The 15,010-nt window shown below is 41.0% G+C and overlaps 1 protein-coding gene across 12 annotated transcripts in view; it reads left to right on the top strand.

Moving 5' to 3' along the window:
• The window catches only part of Dtna (dystrobrevin alpha), a 354,169-nt gene that overhangs the window by 188,466 nt on the left and 150,693 nt on the right, over nt 1-15,010 (top strand). Inside the window, exon 1 of one of the 12 annotated variants that reach the window (XM_050135016.1) lies at nt 3,370-3,526. The exons of the other annotated variants lie outside the window; for them this stretch is intronic. The gene's annotated coding sequence lies outside the window, so the exon portion shown is untranslated. Of the gene's footprint in view, nt 1-3,369; nt 3,527-15,010 lie in introns of those variants that run through there. 12 annotated transcript variants of the gene reach the window in all.

Raw genomic sequence — 15,010 nt, 5'->3', positions numbered from 1 at the left:
TTGTTTTGTCTTGCTTTAGTTTCAGTGGCTTCAACAGCCAGTGTTTTTGTGGCACCACGGCTTAGTTTAAACTGGTGACCTTCAGAGGCGGGGTTTTATCTTGGGGGGCCTGAGAAACTGAAACCCTCCCCTCCAAGGAGGAACAGTGAAGTGTGTGACCTCCTAGGCTTCCTCCTACCTCTGTGGAACCAGAGTTTGGCAAAGACTTCCCCGGCAGTCTTTTCCGAATCATCACCCATGTCACCAAACATCGTTTCTGTCCAAGGGATTGATTCTTCCTGAGCAATTGATTGAGCCACACCAGCACAGAAGGTTATCTTAAGAGTCCCGTTCACACAGAGAGGTAAATTCATCTTAACATGCGTGAAAAGAGATTTTAAACAAGGCTTGCAAGGGAAGGACACCGACATTGTGTTTCCTACTGTTTAAAGGAGAACCGAGGAAGAAGCTCTCCCGTCTGTTGGGTTTGTACCTGTGGACTAGGCAAATGAAGGACTTTTAGTTTTGTAAAATGACACCCACAGCCATCTGTAGAAAAAAGCACCAGATAGAGACTCCTAAAAACACTGGACACAGGCACCGACGGGGCCTCTTTTCAGCCATAACACATGGGAATGTCATGAATTATTCAGAGTGTAGTTCTACCTGCCTCTCCTCCAGCCCTGACTCCGAGGAGGGTTAACGGTGTTGGTTTCAGTGTGGCTGCCCTTTCCTCCTTCCATGTTCCGTTGCACACGGTTACATAGCACTGCATCTGCATGAGTCACCCAAGAGCATCCTTCAGGGATGTAGCAGAGCCGGTTCTGCGCTGATAATCTCAACAAATGTGTTCTGGAGCTTTTCCTCTCTTCCTTCTGCTTTTATTGATAAAGGAATCCTTCAAGGCTCAACATTTTCTCCTTTCCTGCAAGGGAAAGTTGCGGGGTTTTTTTTGTTATTTGCCCTCTGCTCTCTGACTTTTTTTTTTAACTCTTGGTGCCATTTTACCATTTTCAATCTTTTTCCACAAAGATTTCCACACTAGTTTCTCTATGCATTTGGATTTGTTGCCCAATAATTTCCCGAGTTTGATGGTGGTGGAGAAATGGAGCCCAGAGTTTTGGTGGTGAGCTGCTTGCAGCACTTGTTACAGATCAAGGTGAACTGGTAGTTAGTACAACTTGTTCAAAAGGCAAACAACATGTCTCGTTTCTGTTCGGAAATCTTTTAGAGTGGATATTCCTTACTTTCCACTTAATTTGCAAAACTGTCACCTCTAAATGGCGCGGCCACATATAATTATTTATTGTATGAGGTGGGTGACACAGACCCCACAGTGATGGTGGAGGGCAGAGGACAACTTGCAAAGGTCGGTTCTCTCCTCACATCATGTGGCTGCCAGGAAATTGACTCAGGTTTTAAATTTATTGGCAAGCTCCTTCACCCACTGAGCCATATTGCCAGGGTAACATGGCCATTTTTTTAAGGATCCAATATAAAGATTGTGATAACCTTTGTTTTAAATGTTTTTTTTTCATAATTATGGTTTGCCAAATACCAACTCCCAAAATGAATCCTCTGCTCGGTCCATTCCACACCGTCCACTGCTCAGTTGCTCCTACTTGAGAGGCTATGGGTGGGGGCAAGCCACCCTCACAGTTTACCCAAAATCCTTCATTATTTTCACAGTGTCATACCCCAGCCCCATAGCATAAAGCGTGTGAGTGATCATGTGTATTGGATGGCAAGGGTTGTTTTATCGGCACGGAAACGTCCTGTCTGGTCAGCTCCCCCACTGTTTCTCTGTTGGAGAACATGAACTCAGAAATTCACAACCATCCTCAGTAGCACTAGCCAGGATTCATTGAGCACTGAGTGTGCTTTCCATGTGGTGCTCAGTGCTCCCCTCTAAGTAACTGCCGGGTTGCAGAGCAGTAGACTGGGGTGTGAAGAGGCCCCCGTGAGGTATCATGGTGAGAGAGGCTTTGTGTTGACTTTTTAGGAAATTGTCATAATATGTTTTATCATCTTCTTTGTCCTCCCCAAATCCTTCTAGAACTCTCATCTCACCCCCACCCAACTACACATTCTTGTTTTCTCTTTCCCATTCTCTCTCTCTCTCTTTCCCTCTCTCTGACTCTGTCTCTCCTTGCCTCTGTCTCTGTCTGTCTCTTTCTCTCTCTTTCTGTGTATGTGAGTGTGATTTCTATCCCACATCTGCTGGACCTCCTAGCCGCCAATAGCACTCCCCCTGAAGTCTCTAAGGGGGACTGTCAAAAACAATCCTGCAAAGACCTTGACAATCTGTATCAGAAGTGCTGGGCATAAAGTCCTGGGAAGCTATCTTACCCAGACCCTGGACACCCTCCCCGCCTTGTGCCATATATTTTGAGGGCTGGTAGGCATGGAGAAAGATGAGTCAGGCAAGGTTCCTCTTCCTCAGAAAGCCTACATCCGGTGAGGCGAGACAGGTACATCAAACAAATATAATAAAATACCAGTAATATTAAGAGATTAAATAAGGCTGTAAAGCACCAAGAAAAAGCCAGAGGGACAAAGTCACAGCCCAGGAGGATAGCACTTCAGCTGGGGGTGGCAGAGGCGGGAGAGGACAGAATTGACTCTGGCTTAGGGGGACTTCATAAGCTTCCCTTAAAGGATAATGTGTCCACTGACAGTACCCCCTTCACTGTGCACTAATAGACAGTGGTTTGGGCATCGGCAGGAGTGCTTAGAATTGCTCTTGTCCCAACCCAAAGACCTCTCTAGTACTCTAGAGCATCCAGGCTTAGTTTGGTTCATTTTGGCCCACAAGCTGTGCCACCACACATTGGTAGAAATAGAAACGGATAGCAAGGAAACAAAGGATTTTCCTCGCACATCTAAGCTGGGATCAAACTTTGCATGAGGCAAAAACTGTGCTTTGAAACTAGCCTACTGTGTATTTTCAGTCTGTTTATAGAATAAATTGATTTATTTTTAATGTTTGAAAGGGGCTGTGGGAATATTTCCTACTGTGTTAGTAACTGGTGTTTAAAAATATCTAGCAGGCTGAAATAAGGGGTAAGGGTTAGCATTTGGGGGACGTTAGCTGCAATTTTAAAAATGAATATAGTGATTTCATTCATTTAAAGGCTTTGGGAAACCTCGCCTTTTTATACCTGTTATTCGCTTCCATCTCTCTTTTTCCTTATTCATGTAGTTGAGTCAGCAAGAGAAAAATATTCAAATTAGGCTTGTCATACAGAGGGGAAAGAATCCGACTCTGCCGGGGTGGGCGGAGGGGGAGAAAGCAACTTTTTGTCAGTCTTTTGTATCTCAGCAGCTGGATTCGTTGCTGCCATGGCAACAGACCACATGATGAGGTGTATTAGATTGCTGTGTTGAGCACAAGGGGACGAATGAACACAGCTTTTTATTGAAGTTAAAGGTTACTTTGGAGTTTCCTCTGTGGAAGTGTGTAAGGTCCGGGATCATAGCCTTCAGCAGATGTAGTACTCTCGTAGAAGAATTAGGGGCTTGTCGGTGCATTAGACCACAAAACCAGGTAAGCTACAATGGGAGCTGCAGATCGGGACTCTCTTACCTCTGAGGCAGTAGCATAACTTGCTGGCTGGAATTTCATTGTTGGCTCCGCTCCCGCCCTCCCCCCAACCCCCACATGGGCACAGGGAAACTTCCTGCTGTCCCCTCCCCAAGTTCTCCACCTCCGATTTCACCTGTTTTAACTGAAAAGTTTCATGTTCTAATGCGTTGTGAATTTGTGAAGTTCTGCGGTCGTGCTCGTGCGTGTGCGTGTGCGTGTGCGTGTGTGTGTGTGTGTGTGTGTAAGAAAGAAATGTAGAAAGGAAACAGAAAGAGCAGTCATTGTTGCCTTTAGATCGGTGTGCAGCTGAGTGGAGTGTTGCCTTATTTTGTCCTCTGCAGTTGCTCTCCTCTCGGAGGAGGAGGCACTGGTCCAAAGCTGCTGTCCAAGCAAGGAGGACCACATTCTCCAGGAGGTTGCTCGGCGAATTCACTATGTACAGACTTCTTTTCCCTTTTGCGTCATACTGACTTCCAACCCCATCCAGTGTCAGAGAGTTCATTTTGCCTACAGTTTTTACTGTGTGGGTCAAATCCTCGGCTTTCTCTTCATTCGCATATCGTAACTGTATGTGTACCGGAGGAACTCAAGTCAGAAGTAAATACAGTAAGGGTGAGTGTGTGCCAAATGAACTTTTGTTGCTTAGAGAGGAGCTGCAGGAACTGAAGGGAAACAATGCAATGTGGTTTGGTGCTCCCATTTAATCCCGGAGGGAACACAGAAGCCCCCTGATTTGCTCACATGTCACCCTGGCAGCAGGCATCGAGGGGGCGGCTTTGAGATGCTCCGAGAAAGCCCGTGAACCAGAGAAAACGTCCTTATTGATAACTTATTCTGGTTCCTTGTTCACATCATCTCTACAAAAGAGTAGGATTTCTTTTAACTTTTAGCCAAGGGTGAGCAGTGCAATTTCTCTCATTTGTTCAAAGTTGTCTTATAGCTCACAAAGACAAGATCTAACTAAACAAATGCAAAGTTTACTGTTCTTATAGCCTATTCACTGTCAACTAAAATAATCCTTGAAAAATACTTTCTTAGTAAGATTGAATTAATTAATTAAGATTAAATTAATTATTTGCCACTGATTGACATTCAGGACAAAAACCAATATATTGTTTCAAGTGAGCCATGTACTATGCTTTCCTCACAAAGGGAAACTTGGAGTTTGCTAGTCATTTATGCTCTGTTTTATTGTTGCATCCTTGGTTTACAGTTTTAATGTATCTAAACTAACTCCCAAATGTCACCTAGGAGTTACAATCACTATTCTGAACACACTTGGCCATGCTTTTTAAAAAGAGAACTGTTTCCCACTATAAAAAATACTAAAAGCTTTATAATCACAACTCACATTTGCAAAAGATTAGTGCTTCTCTCAGAATTCAATTATTTCTCTTTCCCTTCATTGCTGATAATACTGAATAATCTTTTGGTATGATCTTCAAGACATGAAATATCTTCACAGCCGTAGGTTATTATTGCTAGGGGATGAGAAATTTCCCCAAAATCAGTGAAAAATCATACCTCATAAAAGAACTCACAGAGATCCACCTGCCTCTGCCTCCCGAGTGCTGGGATTAAAGGCGTGCGCCACCCCGCCCGGCTCTCATAAAAGATTTTAAAATGCAAAATTCTCGAACCTGGCAGTGTTTTAGCTTTAGGAAAGAATGTTCTGTGGTGGGGGATGGGGGAGTGGTCTGTCTTTATTGAAATTAAAAACAAAAGATGGAGATCGAGGAAGGCAAAGAGATACAGAAAGAGGATGTGACTCCGATGAAAGAAGATGAACGTTTCAGTGGTCTGCACTCCGTATGTCTCGTTGCTACTGGAAATATTCACTATATGTCTGCATTAAGATTTCTACTGCTGAATTAAACATCACAGTAGAAGCGACTTTTGGAGAACAGGGTTTATTCCAGCCAACAGTTATAGTCCAGCATGGAGGCAAGCCAGGCAAAAACTCAAGGCAAGAACTGAAGCAGAGACCATGGAGGAATGCTGCTTGTGGTCTTGCCCAGCCTGCTCTCTTGTGCACCCTAGGACCAGAGATGGCACCACCCACAGTGATTGGGGACCTGATCCATCAATCATTAATCAAGCAAATTTTCTACAGGCTGGCCTACAGGTGAATATTATAGAGACTTTTTTCAATTAAGATTCCCTCTTTCCAGATATATCTAGATTTGTGTCCAACCACTATACCTTATTTTTAAAAAAAGAAAGCACCAAGTTCTACAGACAAGGTTGAATTACTAAAAAGCAGCTTGCCTAACTATTACAAGTTTAAAATACATACATTATACAACTCATCTTCTTTTATTTCTTCTGGGTTTCTCTGTATAGCCCTGGCTGTCCTGGATCTCTCTCTCTCTCTCTCTCTCTCTCTCTCTCTCTCTCTCTCTCTCTCTCTGTAAACCAGGGTGGCCTTGAACTCAGGGATCCACTTGCCTCTGTCTCCCAAGTTCTGGGATTAAAGGCGCGCTCCACCACTGCTTGACTCAATATACAATTCATTCTACTGGCTGATATGCATGTTATATCAGCTGATATATATAATAAATATTTTAATTTATATTATCATTACATATTGTATGTTGCTATATAATATGTAATTATTATGTTATCATATATAATGTGATATACGATATATATTTATATATAAATATATGTAGATAATATACAACAGCCAATGGTCTCAGTCTTGCTATAAGCTAAAATTTATCAAGAAATGTATGCAATCTATATTCAAGTGTTGGGTTATTATGTCGTCTGATACTAGACTACAAGTGAGTCTTCACCTCTGCAGTCATTGTCACAAAGAGGTCAGAAGACAGAACATCTTCTAGGCGACAGAGTGGGTAAAGACACTTGAGTTTGAAGGGAATAATCAATACCACAAAGTTGTCCTCCAACCTCCACCCTTGTCATGGCGCTTGTGCCTGCATATGCATGTGCCCCCCCACACACACACACAAATAAAAACTAAGAATTAGACTATGTTTCAAAAGAAGATTCCTCTATAGAGCCGTTTTGGTACCTACATTCTTAAAACTCAGAATCACTTCTTGGTGCCCTTGCCACACCCAGAAATATTGTCAAACTGTTTTAAATGAGTGTTTTCAGCACCCTGTGCCTAACTTGGACATCCTCCTCATGGGAATAATTGGCAGTGCTTTTTAACATTTTTCTCTCTAGTTTCTGGTACCTCATAGATGCTCAAATAACTAATTATCTGAAAACCTTTGAATATGTAGGAAGGATAAATATTCAGCAGAGTCATGGTGGCAAATCAGAAAAACTCATAGAGAGTTTCTAGAAAGTTAAAGATATATTCTGAACCCCAAGACAATATTCTTAAGATAGTTGAAGAGTAAGCCAATAAAGAGTTAATATCAGCTCTTGCACCATGGTTAAAGGTTATTTTTTAACATTTAATAAACATGTGTTTTACTATTGACCACCATAATTTTTATATGAAAATTTTGAACTTTTAACTTTTTAAAAATGATTCTTAAACTTTTTGAATGAAAAAGAAAGTAGTGATGTCATGGTCACAATACTGGTGAGGACGTCATTGGTAATATAGTGATGGATTCAGAGAGTGAAGCAGACTTAGAAAATAAGTCTCTAGGTCTCATAAAAGGGCAGTATTTTTCTACTAAGAAAATAGAAATCTTTAATGCATTGTGTGATTCTCAGAGATGTGCTTCCAAATTTAATTAATTTCATTAATAGTCTTTATAAATCACTAATAATAGGTGTGCTTCACTGTGTTCTTAAAAGACTTATTTTAAAATGATGCTGGCTTTATAAGATAAACACTAGAGGCTTTCATAAAAAGTGATTAAGCTTATCAAGAACTGTACAATCAGTGCAATTATCAGAGAAGAATAAACTCATTTCTAGGGAAACGTCACTTGTTAGAGTGTGTAGGGAGCAATCACCTGGTTGCATTTGCATGATAATTTCAGTCATATTACAATTATTGACCCCAGTATAAGTGCTGTGAAATGTTCACAATCTATAACCTTTTAATAATATTTGCATTTAAAATTTTTAGCTTTAAACAGTATTTATGTCTGAAACCTTTTGATTCTGGATTATTTGAAGAAAGATTATACTCAGCAAAAAAAAAAGTTTCTGGCCTCTCTGCCTGTTTCACAGTTGAGAGGCAATGCCAGATGGATTGTCTGTTCCAGTATCTGATGAGGGTCCATGAAAGTAATAGAGAAAATACAGAACTTGGGGTGGCAAAGCATGCCCTCAAAGGCAGACGTGTTAGAGGAGTGGTGGCATGAGAAGGAATTACTTCTGGGAAATGTTTGAAGGAAAATAAAAAGACAAACGACAATCTAAAAATAGCATTCATGACATATCTGAAAGAGAAGGGGCTGCATCCAAGTGTTGGGCTACAAGTCTGCAGGCCCGGTGTTTAAAGAGCCGGAGCAGAGAGGTTGTCAGCTTTAGCCCAACCTGAACTACTTGGCAAGACTTTGTCTCAAGAAAACAAGAACAAAACCAACAACAACAAAGGTAGGGAGCCAGTGGATGGAAGGAAGGAAAGGAACTAGGAGAGAAGAGAGGAAAAGGAGAAAGGGGGAAGGTGAAAGAGAAAGGGAATAGATAAGGAAAGGGTAAAGATTTATGATGAGGTCCCAAAGAACCAGCAAATAAAAAAAACACTAATATTTTGAAAAAAAACATTTTTTTTCAAATAGCTACCATTTACACAAATGGTCGCTGGCACCACCACCGCCATCGCCACCACCATCGCCACCACAATAATCACACACTGATAACTTGGCATCAGGCATTCATCATGTGCCACTTAATTCTTGCCACAATCTAGGGAGTAAACATGGTGCCAATTCCTTAATGAGGTGAGTACCAGTAATTGCAGGCCTGGGATGTCAGAGCGCAGTTGGCTCTGTCAGCTGTGCTAAATCTCCACCTACCTGCTCTTCTATTGAGTTTAAACTAATTTACCCCAAATGCTCTGGGGCTGGGTGCAGTTGATAAGTTTCAAATGGCAGCAGTGTAGACAGGAGACCAGAAGGAGGCCATACTGGAGGGACAAAAACGAATCATCTAGTCGGGGTCACCATCCAAGACAAAAAGAAGAATAGTTGGGAGTTGAGCAAACTTTGTAAAGGGCAGATCTGAGAAGATGCTTTGTCAGGTGTCTGTCTCTACACTAACCAGCTAGGAAACATCTGACTGACTTTCTAAACCCCCTTAAAACTTTCCAGTTACTGCATATGGCATTGGAACAAGATCATTATGGCTAAGGAAACTGAGCCTGTCTTACGATGTGCATGCTTTTCTACCAAGAATAGCCACAGCCGTCCTGTCAGAAGGAAATGCTGCTCCATCGTCCGCCTCCTTCACATGTGCTGATTGCACATCTGTGGACATCATGTGAATGAGATGAGGTCTTTATGAAGTTTTTTCTGTCATTAAAATCTTTTTTTATTTTTATAAATAGTAGGTATATTTTGTTTCATAGGAGTGTTCCCCTCACAAGTTGAAGGAACCCCTTTCTACTGAAATTCTGTCAATCACTTTGACTGACATAGCTAAGTCTCTACTTCAGAGAAAATGCTTCATTGACATAATCTACAGAGACACCTGCAGGGCTCTGACCTTCTGGCAGGGAATGTCTGCTGCTCCTGGGAGTAATGAAAGAAAATGAAATCCCTTCCATGCCTGGGATTTGAATAAAACATCACTTTGTTCATCGTCATCTTGCTAGGAACTAAATGCTCCAACATTTTTGTAACCTAAGGGAGCAATGGGGAAGTTGGAATATCAGGCCAGAAGCTGGACAAAGCCTAATCCTAAATGGGTGGATAGTGGCCATCAGGTCAAGTAAGTTACTCCAGGCAGAACTCAATTAGACCTAAATACAGACTTGGACTCTGATCTCCTTCCTGCTGGTGTGGACTGCTGACTGTATCAGAAGAATTCCATGGACAGTTAGTTGGCTTGAAATCTACTGCAATGTGCATGCTGACAGATGCAGAATTCAAGATAGGGAAACATCCAGACACGAGGCCAGGCAAGAACAACGCCTCTCTTGTCCTGGGCTTCCAGGGAGGGTGCTGCTGCTGTGGGCTCTGAGTCATGAATAAGCCACATATGGAGGCAGAGGAGACTCAAGGACACTGTGGCTTGGGAGAGCAGGAAAGGGGGTGTTCTGGGGGTGCACAGATTATGGAATAGAGAGTCAGGAGAGGCCTACATCTGAGCAACTAGCAGTTGCCTTGATACCTGTCTATGACTCTTCTGCCTTTATGAGTGGCTTGAGAATTCCAAGTGTTGACTAATGATGTCATCCCACAAGTGTGCTAGCAACAGCCCCAGGAAGATGACAGGGAAGAGGGAATAGAAGAACCACCTGACCTCTCACCCCTGCTTGCCAGGGAAGGACTCCCCAGGGATACAGGGATGGAGATCATCTGAAGCCTGTCCTCTTTATCAAGCATCTCAATAGAGGCTTCTCTGGGATCAAGTGGCTATTCTATTTTATTTTGCCTCAGATCTTATGGAAGTTCTAGTTTACAGACCTCTGAAACTACCTCTGCGAATCTGCATGTGTGTGCATGTATATGTACATATATGTGTGGGTGCATGTGGTGGCCAGCGGTCAGCCTTGGGTGTTGGTCCTCTGGTACTATATCCTAATTAATATTAACTGTCAACTTGACACAGCCTAGAATCATTACCTGAAAAAAAACTATAGATCAAATAATTGTCTTCATCAATGTGGCCTGTGGGTATGTCTGTAAGGGATTGTCTTAATTATTAATTAGTGTGAGAGGAGCCAGCCCAGTGTGGGCAATCCTATTTCCTGTGCAGATGGTCCTGGGCTGTGTGAGAAACCTGAATAAGCATAAACACAGAGCAAGCTGGCAAGCAGTGTTCCTCCATAGTTTCTGCTTAAAATTCCTGCTTAAGATCCTTCCCTGACTTCCCTGACTTCCCTCGGAGATGAACTGTGGCCAAAATTGGAACCAATTAAACCCGTTGCTTCCTTAGTTGCTTTTGATCAGAATGTTCTGTTGCAGAAAGAGAGATAAAGCTAGAATATGTCATCCACTCTTTGGTTTGGTTTGGTTGGGTTAGGTTTCTTTGGGTTAGGTTTGGTTGGGTTGGGTTGGATTGAGTTAGGTTTGAGATAGGGCCTCTCTGAGACCTGAGTTGATTAAGCTAGGGAGGCCATTGAGCCCAGGAATATGCCTGCCTTCTCCTCCCCAAATCTCATGCTTGCAAGCCAAGCATTTTATCAACAGAGCCACCATCCCACATCCTTACACAAATATTTTATGTAGTTTATTACTAGAGATGGAACAGACTTTTAACCGCAATAATAGCCAACATTTATATCCTGATTTACAGTCATAAAGTATTTTCATTACATTGCAGCTGAATCGCATATAGTTCTGGAAAGTAGATGGCACCACCACTTACTTTTTCAACTTTATTTATTCATTTGCTGGTTTTGTATATAATTAAAATAAAATTATTCCATCCCCTCCTCATTTTCTCTCCTCCCTCTTGTCATTCCCATTCTCATCACCCTTCAAATTCATGGTTTTCTTTATTTAACCATTGTTATCTCATACACTTAAATTCAAATAGACATATAAATATAACCTGAGTCCACCCAGTTTCACCTGCTTGTAAATTTTTTTTTAATGACCACTTGCTGCTGGATAACCAGGCAGGGGACTCACCCTGGGGGAGACTAATTCTCTCTTCTCTCAGCAATTACTAATTGCTATTATCTATTTCCTTTCCAAAGATAAAGGAAAACAGGCAGACATGGTGGCACACTCCTTTAATCCCGGCACTCAGAGGGCAGAGGTAGGCAGACGATCTGTGAGTTCAAGGCCAGCCTGGTCCACGTAGTGAGTTCCAACCCAGCCAGAGCTATGCAGTGAGACCCTATCTCAAAACCAAACACAGAAGATAAAGGAAAGCAGGCTCCGTGATTTCACCAGTTTAGATAACAAAGCATATGTTGTGGTTGACTGATTTACTAACCACTCAGTACCTTCTCACCTCTAGAACTTGCAATCACTAGGCTAGAAGCAATGATTCTCCATTGGTAAAGCATTTACCTTGCAAACTTGGGAACCTGAATTCAATGACTAGAGTCTATGTAAAAGCCAAACCTTATGGCAATCTTGAAAATTCCCTTTTAGTGAGATGGGAGGTGGAGAAAGGCAGAACTTTGAGTTTGCTAGCCAGAGAGGTTAGTCTCCTTCACAAATTTCTAGGCCAGCGAGAGACCCTCTCAAACTAAAAGTGGAAAGGTACCTCTGACTTCATATGCAAACACAGACATGTGCAATCATATATACACTGCACACATGGCCAGATGTGCTTGCACATCTCTCTCTCTCTCTCTCTCTCTCACACACACACACACACACACGCACTCACACACTCACGTAGCTACATATTCCCAAGCTATTCTGTGTACACACGGATATTTTTTAAAGTGTAGACTACCTGGACACTGGTGCTCTGGACCCTTCCATGTAATCATTCTGATACTTACACATTTGCTGGAAAGCTTGCTTATTCCGGAAAATAAAAGAATGGTCGTCAATTAAATTCCTGATATGGCACAGTAATACGAAAGAGTGGAAATTCTAGATGGCTGAACTCAAATTCAAACAGGGAGAGCCAGGTGATGGGGCACACATGTTAAACTTACACTAAAGTAAAAAAAAGGTATTTTATACCCCCAAAGCACTCTCTTGCCCACATCCATGTAACAAGCAGACACTGGGCAATCTTATCTGGCCGACGAAACGCTTACTCTCCTATTTTACCCCTCACTGCCCTTAGCTTAGATGCCATTTGTGCCTCCCAGAGAGTTCAGAAATACTCCTACCTCTGCTAATTCTCCGTGAGAACCAGTTACTAAAATCAGAGGCAGGCGGATCTCTGTGAGTTCGAGACCAGCCTGGTCTACAGAGCTAGTGCCAGGACAGGCTCCAACGCCACAGAGGAACCCTGTCTCGAAAAACCAAAAATAAATAAATAAATAAAAATAAAAAAATAAAATCTGGACCATAGGGAAAAAAAAAAAACAGAGCACATGACTGTCAGTAACAGGTTGTTCCAATTTAGCTAAACTCAGAAGTTCTTCAACCAGTGTGGCTTCACTTTAGCTTATTTTTCTTATACTTCTCCTGCAAGTGTAAATAAAAATTTAAATTATGACATGTATCACTGAGTATTTCACACTCTATTCAAAAAATGCTTTGGAATTAAATATTCTCTTCTGATGTAATCCTTTGATTAGGGCAGGCTTGAACAAGAGAAGACTGAAAGAAAGAGGAAACCTGCTTTATCAGATAATGAGTATTTCATATAATTATAATTAAGTTAGACTAGGTTTGCAGAGATGGCTCAGCAGTTAAGAGCACTGGCTGCTCTTCCAGAGGTTGAGGGTTCAATTCCCAGCACCCACATGGCAGCTCACAAGTGTCTTTAACTCCAGTTCCAGAGGATCTGATGCCCTCACACAGACATGCATGCAAAAAAAAAAAAAAAAACCACAAATGCACATAAAAATAAACAGATAAGAAAAAAATTAAGTTGGACTATAATTAGAGAGGGCATTAATAGAGACGAAATCCTAGAGATAGCACAGATAATATGAATAATGCTTGCTTGTAATCTAGTGTATGATAAGTAAGACAAAATTTATCAATAAGGAAAAAACCTACTGTGCAATTTTAGGAAATTTAAGGAAAACACTGTAGGGCGTAAAATAAATGGCAACTACGTCTCTGTTAATTAGGTATAAGAATTAATTAGGTATAAGCATAAAAGTTACTAGAAAAGGAATTTTTAAATAGCTTTATCATGCTATTATTGGTAATAAACTATATTACTTATACAAATAAAAAGTTGGTATATTGTACACAGAGAAACACACTTCTAATCAACACACCAGAAATATAAATCACCTCACAACATCTCCTCAAGCCCCTTGGTAACACCTCCCACTCACTCCTCCCTGCTCCAGACAAACATGGATCTGTTCCAAGTCACTATTGTTTGCTTAGACTTTCTAAAATTTATGTATACAATCCTATATAGTGAATACATTTTTGTTTTCTTTTCTTTGATATAATTGTTTTGTGATCCATCTACATTGTTCTATGTATCAAAACATGATCATTTTTATTATTCTAATCCTTTCTTGTTTGCCCATTCACCTATATTTTGACATCAGTTTGTTTATAGTTTGTGACTATGCAAATAAAGCTGCTATGTAAATTCATGTAAATATATTTAAGCAGAAGGTTTGCTTCCTTTGGAGCAAATACCCAGAAGAATTTTTAATGCTCTTTGAGATTTACACCATAAACTCTTTGGTTTTATGGTATAAAAATTCACGTTACAGTTCACAGCATGAACGTTTAAGTATTCCCATGCCAAAGAAATGGTATTAGGAGCATTCAGACTGATGGAGCACGTGATCAAACCAGACTCTCTGAATGTGGCTGACAAGGAAGGCTGACTGAGAAGCCAAGGACAATGGCAAGGGGTTTTGATCCTACTGCATGTACTGGCTTTGTGGAAGCCTAGTCTGTTGGGATGCTCACCTTACTAGACCTGGATGGAGGGGGGAAGACCTTGGACTTCCCACAGGGCAGGGAACCCTGGCTGCTCTTTGAACTGGAGAGGGAGGGCAAGGGGGATGGGGGAGAGGGATGGGGGAGAAGGAGAGAAATGGGAGGAGGGGAGGAAGTGGAAATTTTTAAGTAAAAATAAAAATTAAAATAAATAAATAAATAAAAATGAAAAAAAAGTCTACATTATAGTCAACAGTGGTAGCTTCCTAAGAAAACATTCAGAAATCGGTGTATCAGTTAAGCCCCAGGACAAATAAAGTCACTCCATGAATAACACAGATTGTGCAGTCACTAAATGGGAGTTCACTAAGCATTGCTTCACAATAATGAAATTTACTACAAATTTCCTGAAGAAAAGTTCTAAAATATTTTTAATTCATTTAAAATTTTCATGAACAGTGACCCAATAATTGTACTTCCAGAAATTTCTGAAAAGGAAATATTTTTACCACAAATTAATAGACAATTGACCTTGATGGCAATATTATTTAAAAACATTAAAATTTTAAGAAAAACTGAATACTCAACAATGGAAAATTGTTAAATAAATTGGGATATATTCATATGATGAAAAACTATTCAAAGACCTTATTTTTAAAAAGTTTCTTGAGAGAATATGCTTTTTGAAAAATAGTATGTAGCACGCAACACTGTTCTGAGAGGTGAGGGATAGGAAAAGTTAGAAGAAGAGTGAGCAAGATGTGAGATATGACTTTGCATGGTGGATTGCAGTGCTGGCTTCTCCTGCCGTGACAGGGTCCCTGGTGTGAACAGAGCTGCATTA

The sequence above is a fragment of the Alexandromys fortis genome, unplaced genomic scaffold, assembly GCF_014885135.2.
Source record: "Alexandromys fortis isolate MF-2015 unplaced genomic scaffold, M_Fortis_MF-2015_v1.1 scaffold_25, whole genome shotgun sequence".
In the NCBI taxonomy this organism is placed as follows: Eukaryota; Metazoa; Chordata; class Mammalia; order Rodentia; family Cricetidae; genus Alexandromys; species Alexandromys fortis.
The sequence above is the reverse complement of the archived record's forward strand: the minus strand, read 5'-3'. Positions and strand labels throughout refer to the sequence as shown.